Source organism: Microtus oregoni, unplaced genomic scaffold, assembly GCF_018167655.1.
Source record: "Microtus oregoni isolate MIOR12 unplaced genomic scaffold, Mior012 000040F_ref0000088, whole genome shotgun sequence".
Lineage (NCBI taxonomy): Eukaryota > Metazoa > Chordata > Mammalia > Rodentia > Cricetidae > Microtus > Microtus oregoni.
Window position 1 is genome coordinate 6255634 of NW_024543207.1, and position 14541 is coordinate 6270174.

Sequence of the window (14541 nt, forward strand, 5' to 3'; positions counted from 1 at the left end):
CTTGTGGTCCTGACTTCCTTGTTCACATTCTTCCTCCTTCTGCTCTTCAACTGGACCATGGGAACTCAGTCCAGTGCTCCAATGTGGGTCTCTGTTTGTGTTTCTATTTGTCGCCAGACGAAGGTTCTACGATATTCAAGACAGTCATCAGCCTGACTAGGGGACAAGTTCAGTTCAGGCACCCTCTCCTCCATTGCCCAGGATCCTTCTCGGCCTTTTGGCTAAGATCAAGTGTAGTATTTGTTCTTATCAGTTTAATGTCTGATACATCCTCTATCCGAGGACAATATATTGAATGGATTTTGGAACTAGGAGTTGAAATAGAAGCTTGATCCGTCCACTCCATGCATCGACCTGGTATTGCAGTTTTGAACCCAAAGAAAAACATATATAGATCCACCTGGAAATTGGAAGCAGATAAAATTGCCTGTCAAAAATTAGGAGCATGGGGGTGGGGGATAGAGGGGAGAAGGGGAGGTTTGGGGAGAAATTAAGGAAGTGGGATGGTTGAGATGGAGGAATGACCGATATGGGAGAAGGGAAGGAGATATCTTAATTGAGGGAGCCATTTTGGGGTTAGCAAGAGGCTCTGAGGGGTTCCCAGGATTCCACATTTATGTTCTTTTCCTAATTGGAGTAACAATTTTTCTAAGTGAGTATGTGTGTATATTTATATGTGAGCATGCACATCTGTATATTTATATATATATATATATATATATATATATATATATATATATATATATCTTGTGTAAAAAGTGTGATATATATATATGTATGTATGTATATGAAATCAAAGGAATGTATTTGAGCATTTTTCTCTACTCTGGTCATAAGCAAAATACTCTTGTGTATGTCAGTGACATGGCTCAGGAGGGAAAGTTGTTTACTGCAGAGCCTTGGAACACAAGTTTGGTCCATAACACCCACATGATGGAAGTAAAGGGCAGATTCCTACAAGGTTTTCTCTGGCATGTTCACAAGTATGCTGTAGCATAAATACATGTACATACATGTGTGTGTGTGTGTCTCTGTGTGTGATGTGCCTGTGTTTTGCCAATAAAATTAACAGCAACAGCAAAAAAAAATGAAAAAAATAAAAATCAAAGGAAAACTTCTATTGGAAACAGTGAGAAGTCACCAGTGTTTCATCAGCTCTGGTCATACAAATCAGAAGCTTGGTGTCTTATATATTTTTGATTAAAATAAATCTACCTAACTTTCCCTTTTCAATTTCACACTGCCACCATCCCTACCCTCTGAAGCTACACTTCTTTTCCTGTACTGATTCATCCCTTCATAAGTTGGATTTATTGCTTTTTTTTTCTTTTATTTTCCTAATTTATATCAGCCTGCTAGTCTTCTCTCAAGTTCAGCCACCCCACTACTGCCTTTGGTACTTTTATACTTTCCTTGTTTCTGTGGCTACTGCATATTGTATATGAAGATGTGGAGGTAGAATCAAAGGTGAGAGAGAACTTTCTCATATTTTTTTAATCTGATTTCATTATAATTTGTGTCACAGAGATTTTGGAAGTGATCTGCTTTCATTCTACATCCTGTCAAGACGTGTCTTTCTGAAAGATGTCTTTGCTAGATGGGGAAACTCTGTTCGTGCTCTCCTATTGCAGATCCAATAGAAGGGTAATTAACTACAACCCAGAATTTAAAATGAGTTCGATAGTATCCAGTTTGAAACCACTGGGAGCAGTAATACACTGTCCTTTCACTTGTCTGTAAAGGAGAAAATATATTTATTTTTCCCTTTTGTATTTAAAATACTTTTCCTCCCACAGCTCCTCATAATTCCTCCCTACCTTTCTACCCACACAACTTCATTCTCACTTTTACTATCTCTTTTACTGTCTGTCTCTTTTACTCCAAAACAAAATGAAAATAAACACAAAACATAAAATAAATAAATCAAAATAAAACTAAATGAAACAAAACTCACTTATATAAAGGGAAAGGAGGCATAGAGTTTGTTTTAATCTGGGCAACTCCTCTCAGGTTGATATACCCAGAAACACAGAGTTAGAGAAACGTGGTGTTCCCTTTCGCAGCAGTAATTAACAACAAAAGCATCTTGGTTAGTAGTGGGACTTTGCATCCACTGCCGCTCTTCAGTGCAGCAGTCTTGTCTTGTTTCAACCAATGCAGATCTTGTGCTTGATGCCGCTGTCTGAGTTTATGTGTGTGTTAAAACTATTGTGTTTGAAAACCACCATTTTCTTGAAGCTATTTGCTACCTCTGGCACTTACAATATTTTCACTTCTGTGCATCCCTGAAACTGGAGGGGTTGACTTTGTTGAAGGAATCATACTTTGGCACAACCAGTTCTACATGTTCACTTTTGTACATACCTATTGTTGATTCTTCACATTATCCCACATCTTCAAATATCCACTACATAAAGTGTTTGAAACTGAAAAGTACTAGCCTTTAGCCTTACTTCTTCTCCCTTGATGTCTTAAAGTTTTAATTATCATGATAAAACACTGTAACCAAAAGCAAATTGAAGAGAAATTGGCCTATTTCAACTATACTTCATAGTTCCTCCTTCAGGAAGTCAGGGTAGGAACTCAAGGCATGAACCTGGGGGAAGGAACTGAAGCAGAGGACACAGTGAAGTCTTGCCTACTAGTTTACTCTCCATGGTGATCTCAACTTGTCTTCTCCAACAACATAGGGCTATCACACCAATCCGTGGTACTAGAAATTATGGACTGGAATCTATAAGCATTATGTTAGTTTTTAGAATATAAATATATATAATTAATTTTCTTTCTTTATATTTTCTGCATGCAGAACTTATTCACTTATTTTTATTTTATTTTCATTATGCTAAAATTCCTTTTTACTTAGAATGTAGATATGCTGCCTTATTGATATTATTGCCTTGGTATTTGTCTTGTGACTGTTCGCTTACATTTCCTTATCAATATATAAAAAAAAATATAAAGTCCAACTATCAGTCAGCTGTGAGGCCAGGTAACAGAGATCATGTAGATGTCTATTGCTCTAAGAACAAAAATACATAATGTACAGACATTCTTGTGTAGCCCTGCTGTGTCAGCCACGACTTTGCTTACAGCACTTGTCTTCCAACACAGTTTCCCATCAAGCAACATGCTAGAGCTCCCGTGACTTCCTTCGGGTCCAACCTGAATGTTTCAGGCTCGACATTCAGTGGAAAATTTGAAGAGGAAGTTCTTTCCACATTCACAACTCACAATTCTCAGCCAGGTAAATTTTCCTTCCTGTCAGAAATCAGTTCAATGATTAATCCAGGTCACCGACCACTGGATATCATATCATGTGTAAGAATTTGTATCTAGAACACTCTCTGATGAGCTGATGCTAACTATTGCCACTCTTCTTACTGTCAGTGTTTACATGGGTGATGTCATGCACCATATCTTCCTTTTTATGTTGCAAGACATGCATGATTTAGTCACATTACTATTTTGTTCATTTAAAATGCTTTGCACATAGTGAAGCCTGAGTAAATATTAGTTATATGAGTGAAAAAATTTGTGAAGTACATTTTATTCATTCTTGGTCTCAATGTCTTAAAACAAACCAGTTCAGCATAAATTGAGTCCTATTCATGTTTTGCTTAGTGTCTGCAAAAAGCTTCAGTTTATTGCAAACATAAAAATATATATTGTTAGTGAGTTTACTCTTTACTATGAAATAAACATTTCTATAATAATGTTTTACCGAATTACAAGAAGCTTGCAGTACAGAGCTTACAATCTTTGAGAATGAACTTTAAAATCTTTTATTAAAGTATTTTAATACTTTTTGTATCAATGCATGTAAAATCAATTAGAGTGTGTTCAAAATATCAAACTGATTTATAACAAAAGAGATTTAGAAAAGAAAAATGAAGATTTTGATTGCAATTAAATATTTATAAGAAGGACATTGTCCTAAGTAGTTTGTTTGCATGTTTTTAAGTCTTTGAAAAATGTAATTACACCTGAAGTAATTTTTCTTTGAAAAACAAAAGCATAAAATTTTCAACTAACTCGGTATTAAACTGATGGAGAAATCTTAAGGAAGGACAGATTAGGAAGAGTAAAATATGATTTATGTATATAATAATGTCTCACTCGGTACATGACCATCTTCAAAGTGGTTTCTAATTAACATAGCACTGTGATATGTCCCTACTGATGTTAGCATTTCCCTTCAAATATTAAATGATTTTCTGTGTACAAACTTATTGATTGCCTTCTGAAACAAAATAACACTCAGAACTCAATGTTGCTTAAAGAAAGTGACCACATTCAAATTCTACTAAATATCATAAAATATGTCCAGATTACATTATGTTTCACTTCATATTTAATTTAAAAAAAAACAAGAGGATAGGTAGGTAAATAAGGAAAGATGTACATATTTCAGATATATGATTGACATTTTTTGATATATGATAAATTCATACTTACTAAGAAACATGCACGTAGAAGATAAATGATAAATAAAATATAGGTGGATAGATACATACATAATAGACAATGATGCAAATGGGATAGATGATGAGAAACAGATGATAGATAGTACAATAGATAAAATATATAAATAATAAACGGTTATTGGAGATAGATTATTAAAATGATAGTTATATATGATAAATAATGGATGGATGAGAAAAGATATGTAAATAGATATCATGTTGACAAATAATAGGTATATGAGCAATAATATATTTTGAATTTTTTATTGTAATTATGCAGGAAATGTCCTAGGATAGGTTACTTAAAACTGGCGAACGTGTGAAGCCATTTATAGAATTGAGGCCAAGTTTAAGCTTCAGAATCAGAGAAGCTTAACTGATAACTCATTCTCCGCCTAAAGACTCAGATCATCGTGTGCTGCTGATAGTAAGCCCGGATATCCAACCTAGAATTCTGATAGCCAAAAACAAAAAAATAAAATTACATTAGGTACCCATTCATCTACCTATTGTTATTAATATTTCTTCTTTCCTAAGCTTCTTCATATTTTCCTTTCAAGTAAAGCACAAAATCAGTGAACTAACAATGCTGTTGTCTTCTATGATTATTTTTCTACACCGGTCTTCTTGTATGATATATCAAAAAGGAGGTTGTCCTTTGCAAGGCAATGGTGGTTACTGACATGCAAACATCTTATAATTAAACCCTTCTTTTCTGCCCACTTTTCCCATATTGTGGAGTGTTATAAAAACAGGTTTCACAAGATTCCTTTTCTACAAGAAGGTTAGGTTAAAAGCAAAAAACATGCAAAAATAAAACTAGGGCTAGAGGGATCAGGACAGCATCAAAATGAGGTAGTCATTGGAAACGTGTAATGAGAAATCAGTATGGTGGGACTCTATTGCTTAAAAAATATAGTTTTAGAAATGTTCTAATTAAACCCATTATTTTATACACTGTGTATTGTTGCTTACAAAATGCATGAAAAGAGAATACAGAAAACTTCAATATTCCATTATTGACTATGATCAAATTTACGAAAATTGTTGCCAGCAGGTACACTTTGACAAAGAATGCTGAAGTGGTGAACCCTGTCATATTTAAAGGTGAAATTGAATCACACTTTAGAGAAGAAAGAGGATATAATTATTGTCATTTCAATGTTTTAGTCATTACATCTTTAATTCCCAGAAAGACTTTAAAATTGAGATTAGAGATAACTATCATAATTGGTACAAATTTTCAAATGCTTACCAATTTTCAAACTGTATCTAGCAAAACATAAAACATTATATACGATAGTCTAATAAGAGTTAATAGTTTAACATTTGAAAATGAATCAAGAGTAAATAAAGAAAACAAACTGAACAATTTAAAAAATATTAAACACATTTAGGTGTTTGATAACTTGATTAAATCTATTAGAAAATGCAAGTAGAGGACACTTACTCAGTATGGTAAAGATAATATTCCAAATGAATACAGTTAACATTACATTCTCTTTAGAACAGAAAACACTTTCCCCTGAAGATCTGCAATTGCCTCTATTCCATATGTTTTGGAGTTACTATTTTTTATAACAAAACAAGTAAAAATAAAATAATTAAAGAAAAAGAAAACAAAAGATAACAGGAAAAGGAAGATAAAATGAAAGGGGTTTCTGTACATGAAAATTACATTGTATTTAGCAAGCATCTTAAGGATAATGTAAGTCAGTCTTCTACGCTAGAATATTAACTGTTTTAAGTATTCCTGGATACAAAGTCAATAATGACAAATGAAATTTATTGTCCTTTAGTCACAAATAGTAGAATTCAAATGATATCAAGAGAAAGAAATATTTTAGCTGCAGCACTGCAAACTTGCATTATGAGTCATTAAAAGAGAAAATCAATCTGATGAATGGACAGTATTAAGTTGAGACCTCCTGGACTGTCTTCCATCAACTTGACAACTTCACGTGCCTATTGCTGTACTTGATCAGTTCATGTTTAGACACGCCTGTGAAACTTTATGTGTGCAAATTCTAACAGCTCTGGAAGGTGCAGTATAATGGCAAACTCCCCTCATTTCTGAGACTCTTAAGGTCTTTCTGCTGAGCCTTAGGTGTGGGTCTTGTATTACGGGTGTATGTATTGGAACTGGGCACCAAAACTGTTTGTTTGATTGTGTGTGTGCGGTGTGTGCAGTGTGTGTGCAGTGTGTGTGCAGTGTGTGTGTTTCTGTATCTGTCACATCAAAATTCCTAATGATTTATAAACATGAGTGTGTTCAAAACGTGTCTATGACAACTTGGTTAATTTGAAAATGCCTCAATGGGGGAGAATATTGCTAGATTAACAAGGAATAACTTAAATGAAACAAAGTTAGAAATATTTCACTTTATTTCCAATATAAATACACAAATAAAAAATGAAAGAATAAAGAGGAAATTTAAAATGAGTTCAAGTTATCCAGCACTTAAATTTTTGTACATAAAGCAGAAATAGTGAAAAACATGATTTCAAATTTGTGTGTTTTTATACAAAATAGATGCAAAGAACCTACATACACACATTTTAGAAGCAAAAGTAAAAAGGTGCAGAAAGAATAAAATATCTAGCAAAATATAACAAAAGAATGAATATATATGAAAATGTATTAATATGCTGAATACAAAATCTCTGGTTAGAGTTCAGATCCCATTAATATGATTTTTGAGTTCAGCAATTTGCTCTATAGTAAATGACATATGATTAAAGTATATATAGAAGATTTGCTTAGATCTTAATCTAGAATAAAATACATTAAGTAATACTCAGGGGTCTATCAAGTAGAAAAATCCCCAAACCATGACTTGCTTAAGTTCTTTAGAATATTGCTATATCTAATCCATGTTGATTTTAACAGAAAGAAAATCAATATAATCCTCATCCTTGTGCTTTTCTCAAAATCCTGCAAAGAATCAAATGAGTTACAAATCCATCATGAATATTAGGAAACAGATTTCTGCTATTCAGACTAGGGTGGCTTAGTCTCATTTCCTATACATACCAGGAAAGTATCCAACTTATTTTTTTCTTATAAAAACAGCCTTAAAATTGTTTATATATACTAGATTTATAAAACTACCATCAATTTTCAGTTGTTTCAATCTTTCTTTTTATGTAAACACAGTAAGCTAGTCTTAGACACATTTTTGATACAGGAATGCAAGATTTAATAGAAGAAAAAATAGTTTACTGCATGCGACTTCTTTTATCCTAGTACAGAAACTAAAGTACCAACAAAAGTGCAGAATTATTCAGAGAGTGAGATATGGGAGATAGGAAATACATGTCATACTTGGACTCTGAAGAACTGGTAGTGGTCTCGGGATCACTATATGACTGGCTTACATGTTGACATTTTCATTAAAAACAGCCATATGCATATACAAGAGACTGTAATTAAAGTAGGAAAAATGGAAACACTCTACAGTGTGCATAGACTCTCCATTCATTATTTTCAAACTAACTGAGAGTTATCAGGGATAAAATGCGTAGAAAAGATGTGATATGGTAAAACTGGACCTAAAGCAAAACATGGAAACAGTAATTTTCCTGAGAACAAGGGAAAGTATAAACAAGAGTATTAATATACACATTCCCTTAATATCGATTCATATTATAAATATTGCAACTACACAGAGATGAATACTATATGTACAAAGAACAATTGGTACAATTCAGTGTACTATTATCAGGAGATGATACAATATTTGAAAAGGCATGCAGTAATGAAGAAATTGAAACACAGAAGAACTGCAGTTTGATTTTTAAGGAAGAATCATATTTTGCTTAGATCCTCTAAGTATGTAAATGTTGTTGACTTTCTAGGGAAGCTATCAAAATGGCAGCTACATATATGAACTTGATTTTAAATCATATATTATGAATCATATATTACTTACATAAAATAAAATGAAAATGAAAAAGAACATCAAATCATGCTTAAAAACTTAATATTTAAATGAACATCAAACTAAAAATTTATAAATATACCTATATAATGATACATAATTTTAATCTGTAGTAATAATTATATATATGTGAATTAAATAGTAACTAAAAACCATATGGGAGAATTCTATGTCATACCTAACAACAAAACACTTGAGGCATGTCAATGTCAGCTGAAAAACGAATACACCAATTACATGACAAAATGGTCTTGGGAAAATACACATAACTTCATCACTACACAAAATACTATAGAAAACTATTGATTGCTGAGAACTGGATCAATTGTCTTCCCATATAATGAGCAAACTAATTGTTCATGCAATATCAAATGATCATTCCTGAAAACATACATACAGGTACTAATATACAGATGGAAAATGATGTGGGATCTCCTTCTGTATATGTTGCTTTTATTGGTTAATGAATAAAGTTTCTTTGACCTATGGCAGGGCAGAATATTGCCAGGCTGAAAGAGATATATAGAAAGAGTAGGTAGGTTAGGGAGTTGCTATGTAGCTGCTGAAGGAGACAATGCCAAATACTTATCAGTAAGCCATGGCCTTGTGCCAATACACAGATTAATAAAATGGGTTAATTTAAGATTTAAGAGTTAGTGAATAAGAAGCCTGAGCTGATAGGCAAAAAAAATATTACAATTAATATAGTTTCTGTGTGATTATTCGTGTCTGGGCTGCTGAGAAGCAGCAGAATCTCCATTTACAGGAACAGGTTATATTTAAGAAAATAGCATATATGAATAAACACACACACTCATATCTATTATATATATGTATATATATACATATATATATTTTTTTTTTCAAAAGTGGGTGCAGAGTTATTGGAAGAATGGTCGGAACACAGAATTTACTTTAAGCATATGTTTCCTAGGAATGTCAGAAGCTACACCCATCTCACTGACATGAGTATCTAAATATGAACTGAACAATGATGACAAGAAGACACAGAGTAATGTGGACAGAGGAAAGCTCAGGGGCCTCAAGTCTACACAAATCTCTACAGACAGTTAAGGAATGCTTAGAGCAGGAGAAATAGTCTTCCCCAAGGAAGAGCATACCAGTTTCTTATCAAATAACAAATCATCAATAGTAAAAACATATACACACAAACAACAATGCACAGAATCAATCTCTTATATTTATATTTTTCAGAAGATAAATATTAGTGTATATATAATGTATCATCTGTATATACAACTATTATATATATGTAACTATTAAATAGATATTTATAAATAGATATTTATAAACAGTTAATGTAAAAAGAAGCTATGAATCAAAAAAAAAGCACGAGGCTACATAGTAGTGTTTAGAGGGTTAAAAGGTAATGGGGGAAAGTTGCAATATATTATAACTACAAAAGGTAAAAGAAATACAAAATGCATTGTAATATCATATTTTAGAACTTCTAACTATTGTTTCTACATAGAATCTAATAATAATAGGCAACCAATTATTAAAATAAGCACTAAAATAACTAACTAGTCAATTAACAGCTGTGAAGAGTATCAAGTTGAGAACCTGATAGTAACTTCACACCAGAAAAAGGTTAATATGTCCCTAGGAGGCAGTCCTGGAAAGAAAGAGAGGTGGACCATGCAAGCAACATCTGCAGCATACTAGGCAGCTCAGTTGTAACTGTAAATGGCTAAAGAAATCACCTCAGTGGCAAAAACAGAACCAGGCAACAGAGACTATATACCCAAAGTATTTCAGTGTTCCAGAGATGCCTTCGCATTCATGTTTATTGTCACAGTATTCAAAATGTGTCATTTATATGTCATCTATAAATCCATGGATAAATTTTACTAAAGTATAAAGAAAAACTAAATCATTGCATTTGTAGGAAAATAGGCGTAAGTGCAGATCATTATGTTAAACAAAATAAGCCATTTTTCCATAAAAGTGAATGGCTTGTTTTCTCAATTGTGAAGAATCTAGAATAAAATTTATAGATAGGTGTATTGCTAAAGGTCATGATATTAGAATGCATTCCTTAAAAGTAATGAAGAAATCTTAACAGAAATGATATGGGTAAGAAAGAGGGTAGAAACATTTCATTCCACGCGATACCATTTACTGTTGACCTCAGTGCAATTCCTGAGTTTCTCTTCTGTGAGCTTCAGTGTATCTGGTTTTATGTGAGATTTTTGGTCCACTTGGATTTGAGTATTTTCCAAGGAGGTGTGTGTGTGTGTGTGTGTGTGTGTGTGTGTGTGTGTGTGTAATTGCATTCTTCTAAAAGTCTACAACCAGTTATATCAACACCATTTGCTGAAGAAGCTTTCCTTTTTCCACTGTTTATTCCTGTTTCTTTATCAATTATAGGTGTCCTTGGGTGTAGAGATTTACTTCTGAGACTTTGATTTGGTTCTATTGATAAATCTGTTTGTTTTTATGCCAATTCTTTGAGGTTTTTATTGCTACAGCTCTGCAATACAGTTTGAAATCAGTAATAGCAATGCCTCCGGAAGTTTTTTTATTGTAGAGGATTGTTTTAGCTATCCTGGTTTTGCTTGTTGTTTTCTTTTTCCATATGAAGTTGAGTATTGATCTTTCAAGTTCTGTAATGAATTGTGGTGGAATTTTGATGTGAACTGCATTGAATGTGTAGATTGTTTTTGATAATGTATCCAATTTAACTATGCTAATCCTATCAATCCATGAGTGTGGGGATCATTCTTTGTTCTGATACCTTCTTCAATTTCTTTCTTCAAAGACTTGAAGTTCTTGCCATATAGGTCTTTCATTTGTTGGGTTATAGTTAAACCAAAGTATTATATGCTATTTTTGGCTATTGTGAAGAAAGTTTTTTTTTAATTTCTCAGACAATTTATAATGTATGTATGTATGTATAGGAAGGCTACTGGTTTTTCAGTCCTTTTTCTGAATGCGCTTATCAGTTATAGGAGTTCCTTGGTAGAAAATTTGTGGTTGCTTATGTATACTGTTATTTCAGCTTCAAATAGTGTTTGTATGTCCTTGATCTCCTTTAGTTCGCATACTGCTGCAACTAAAACTACAAGTTCTATTTTGAACAGATGTGATGATAGCGGGCAGCTTTGCCTTTTTCCAGATTGTAGTGGAATTGCTTTAGATTTCTCTCCATTTATTTTAATGTTGGCTATTGGCTTCCTGCATAATGAGTATGTAATGTCTATAAAGCAAAGGACACTGCCAAAAGAATCTTCACCAACCCCACATCTGACAGAGGTTTATTTCTAAAATATTTAAGGATCTCAAGAAACTAGACATCAACAAATCAAGAATTCCAATTATAGAGAATTTTATATACATATATAAACAGAGAATTCTCAAATGAACAAGAAACACATAAGAAATGTCCAATATCCTTAACCAGCAGAGAAATGCAAATCAAAATGACCAACGATTCCATCTTAAACCTGTTAGAATGGTTAAGATCAAAACCACAAGTGACCGCTATTGCTGTCATGGATAAAGAGCAATGGAAACTCCACCATTGCTGGTGGGAGTGAAAACTTGTACAGACACTTCAGAAGTTACTATGGAAGTTTCTCAGAAAATTGGGAATCGACATGCCTCAAGATCCAACTATAGCATCTGGGCATATACTCAAAGCTTGTTCTACGATACAATAAAGACACTTATTCAACTATATTCACATCAGTTCTATTAGTCATAGCCAGAAGCTGTAAACTACCTAGATGTCTATCAAATGAAAAATAAATAAAGAAAATATCATACAAATTTGCTAAAAAGGATGACATCATGAAATTTGCTGCCAATTGAAAAGAATTAGAAAAGATCATGCTGAGTGAGGTAACCCAGTTAGAGAAAGACTAGCATGGTATGAACTCACTTATAGGTAGATCGTAGCCATAGAATAAAAGATAACAAAACTATAATCCATAGACCCACAAAAGCTAATTAACAAAGAAGGCTCATGTGGGGACATGTAAATCCCATTGTAAATGGAAAATTGAACAGACATCACAGATGGATAGAAGGGGAGGTCTGAGTGTAGGTGGACATGGGAGCAGAAGGAATCAGGAAGAGAGAGGATGGAGGGAGATGTGCATGGGGGAGACAACTGGAATCAAGAGCATCTCTAGGATGAGTTCAAAACCTAGTGCAATATAAACTCCCAGAACCCTAGCAAAGACTCCTAGCAATGGAAGATTCAGAGCCTAAATGTTATCTCTTGTAGCCAGGAAAGAATTCCAGCAGAGAATTAAGACTCCAACCCAGCCACACAATTTCTGACCTACAATTTGTCTTGCCTACATGATATGCTGAGACAAAGGTGGCACAAAAATTAATGGAATGCCAATTAATGTCTGATCCAGCTTGAGACCTATGCTACAGGATGCCCCCCCCCAAAAAAAAATGTTCCACGGCCAGGACACAGAGAATGGACAGCTTAGAAACCTAGGCCAAAAATAAATGACTATCAAAAATCAATATTATGATTCCTAATGATTTTCTGCTATACTCAGAGACCATTGCCTATTCCCATTGTCATCAGGGAGGCTTCACCAAGCAACTTCTGGAAATAGCTGTAACAACCAAACACTAGGTTAACATCCAGGAATCTCATGTAATAGGGGAAGGAAAGATTATGGGATCCAGTGGTGCCAAGAACACTAAGGGGAAACACACAGAATCAACTGACCTAGACTTGCTTATAGGGACTCATGGGACCTGAACCGCCAGAGAACTTGCATAGAACTGACCTGGGACCTCTGCACATACATGTGTTGCAGTTCTGTGGCTTGGTCTTCTTGTGCGACTTCTGAAAGAAGGAGCAGTGCCTTATCTCTGACTCTGGTGCCTGTTCTTGGGAGCATATCCTCCTACTAGTTCGCCTCTTTTAGCCTTAATAGGAAAGGAGGCTCCTAGCCAAATGCCACTTGTTATGTCATGACTGGCTATTTTACATGAGAAGCTTATACTTTACCTAAGTGAAGGGAGAGGGAGTGGATGAGGAACTAGGGAAGTTTGGGGAGAAAATGGGAAGAAAGGAGGGAGGGGAACAGTATTAGGATGATAAGAAACAAATTAATTGATTAATTAGTAAAAAAAGTGGTAAAGAAATACATATTACATGAAATGAAAAGAGAGTATTGCTTGGGTGAAGAAAGGAGATCAACAAGATAAAGGTGGAGAATAATGGGGAAAGCATCAGGTGGGGGAATCAAAGACAATGGCATTGTTGGCATTTAAATTTGCCAATGCTATTTGATATTAACTAGTATATATGAAATCTTGAACTTTTGATTAAAATTAACCAAAGCACTAGAGAATGTGGAGTTACAGCCCAGTGTTAGAGCCCTTGCATATAACAGGTGTTTGCAAACAAACACAGACAAAATATTAAAAATCATTTTAATGAGAAACACTGAAGAAATGAAGCTCTTAAGTAAAAAGAAATGGAATCATGGTAGTTACAGCATTCCTATTTTCTAAGGCTGGGCATCCTGGGTGAGCTAAGAATACTTTCTTTTTTTCCTTTAGGTAGACATTAGGTGCAGAATTACAAAGGAAGCATGACAGATTCAGAGAGACATTTGTGACTGCATGACTTACACGATGACTAATTTTAAGTGCTTGTGTCTCTATCATTTGCTGCATTTAACTGTCACCTATCACTTAGCATATCTTATTAACTGTGAGAGTAAGACTTTCAAAAATGATTAAAGAATGTAGCTTAACATAGCGTATACATTTACCAAAAATGTACCACCAAAGCTGAAAGTCACGTGAATTCAAAGGAATCTATGACTACTTTAGGTGTGGAATCACAGAGACCTCTGTTACTACACAGTTGGAGGTACAAGCACTCCATCTCTTTGTAAATGAAAGCCAACAGTGACCTCTCTTTTCTCGTAATCCTCTATATCTCCAGTTCACTAACGTCTCCTAAAACATTGTCATTCAACTACAATACCATCCCTCGTCGCTCTGGTTCTCTTAAAGTATACCATTCCAGGTTCTGAATGCAACTCATACATCTTCTCAGATAGAAAAATACATTTGAAATGTTTACTGGATATGTTTTCTGTTTGCTTTATAAATCCCTGACAAGTAGA

At 33.9% G+C, this 14541-nt stretch overlaps 1 non-coding gene across 1 annotated transcript; it reads left to right on the top strand.

Moving 5' to 3' along the window:
• The first annotated feature begins 202 nt into the window (after positions 1 to 202).
• On the top strand, positions 203 to 393 carry LOC121433750. The gene has a single exon (XR_005972362.1). It is a non-coding gene; the product is annotated as a U2 spliceosomal RNA (small nuclear RNA).
• Positions 394 to 14541: the final 14148 nt, after the last annotated feature.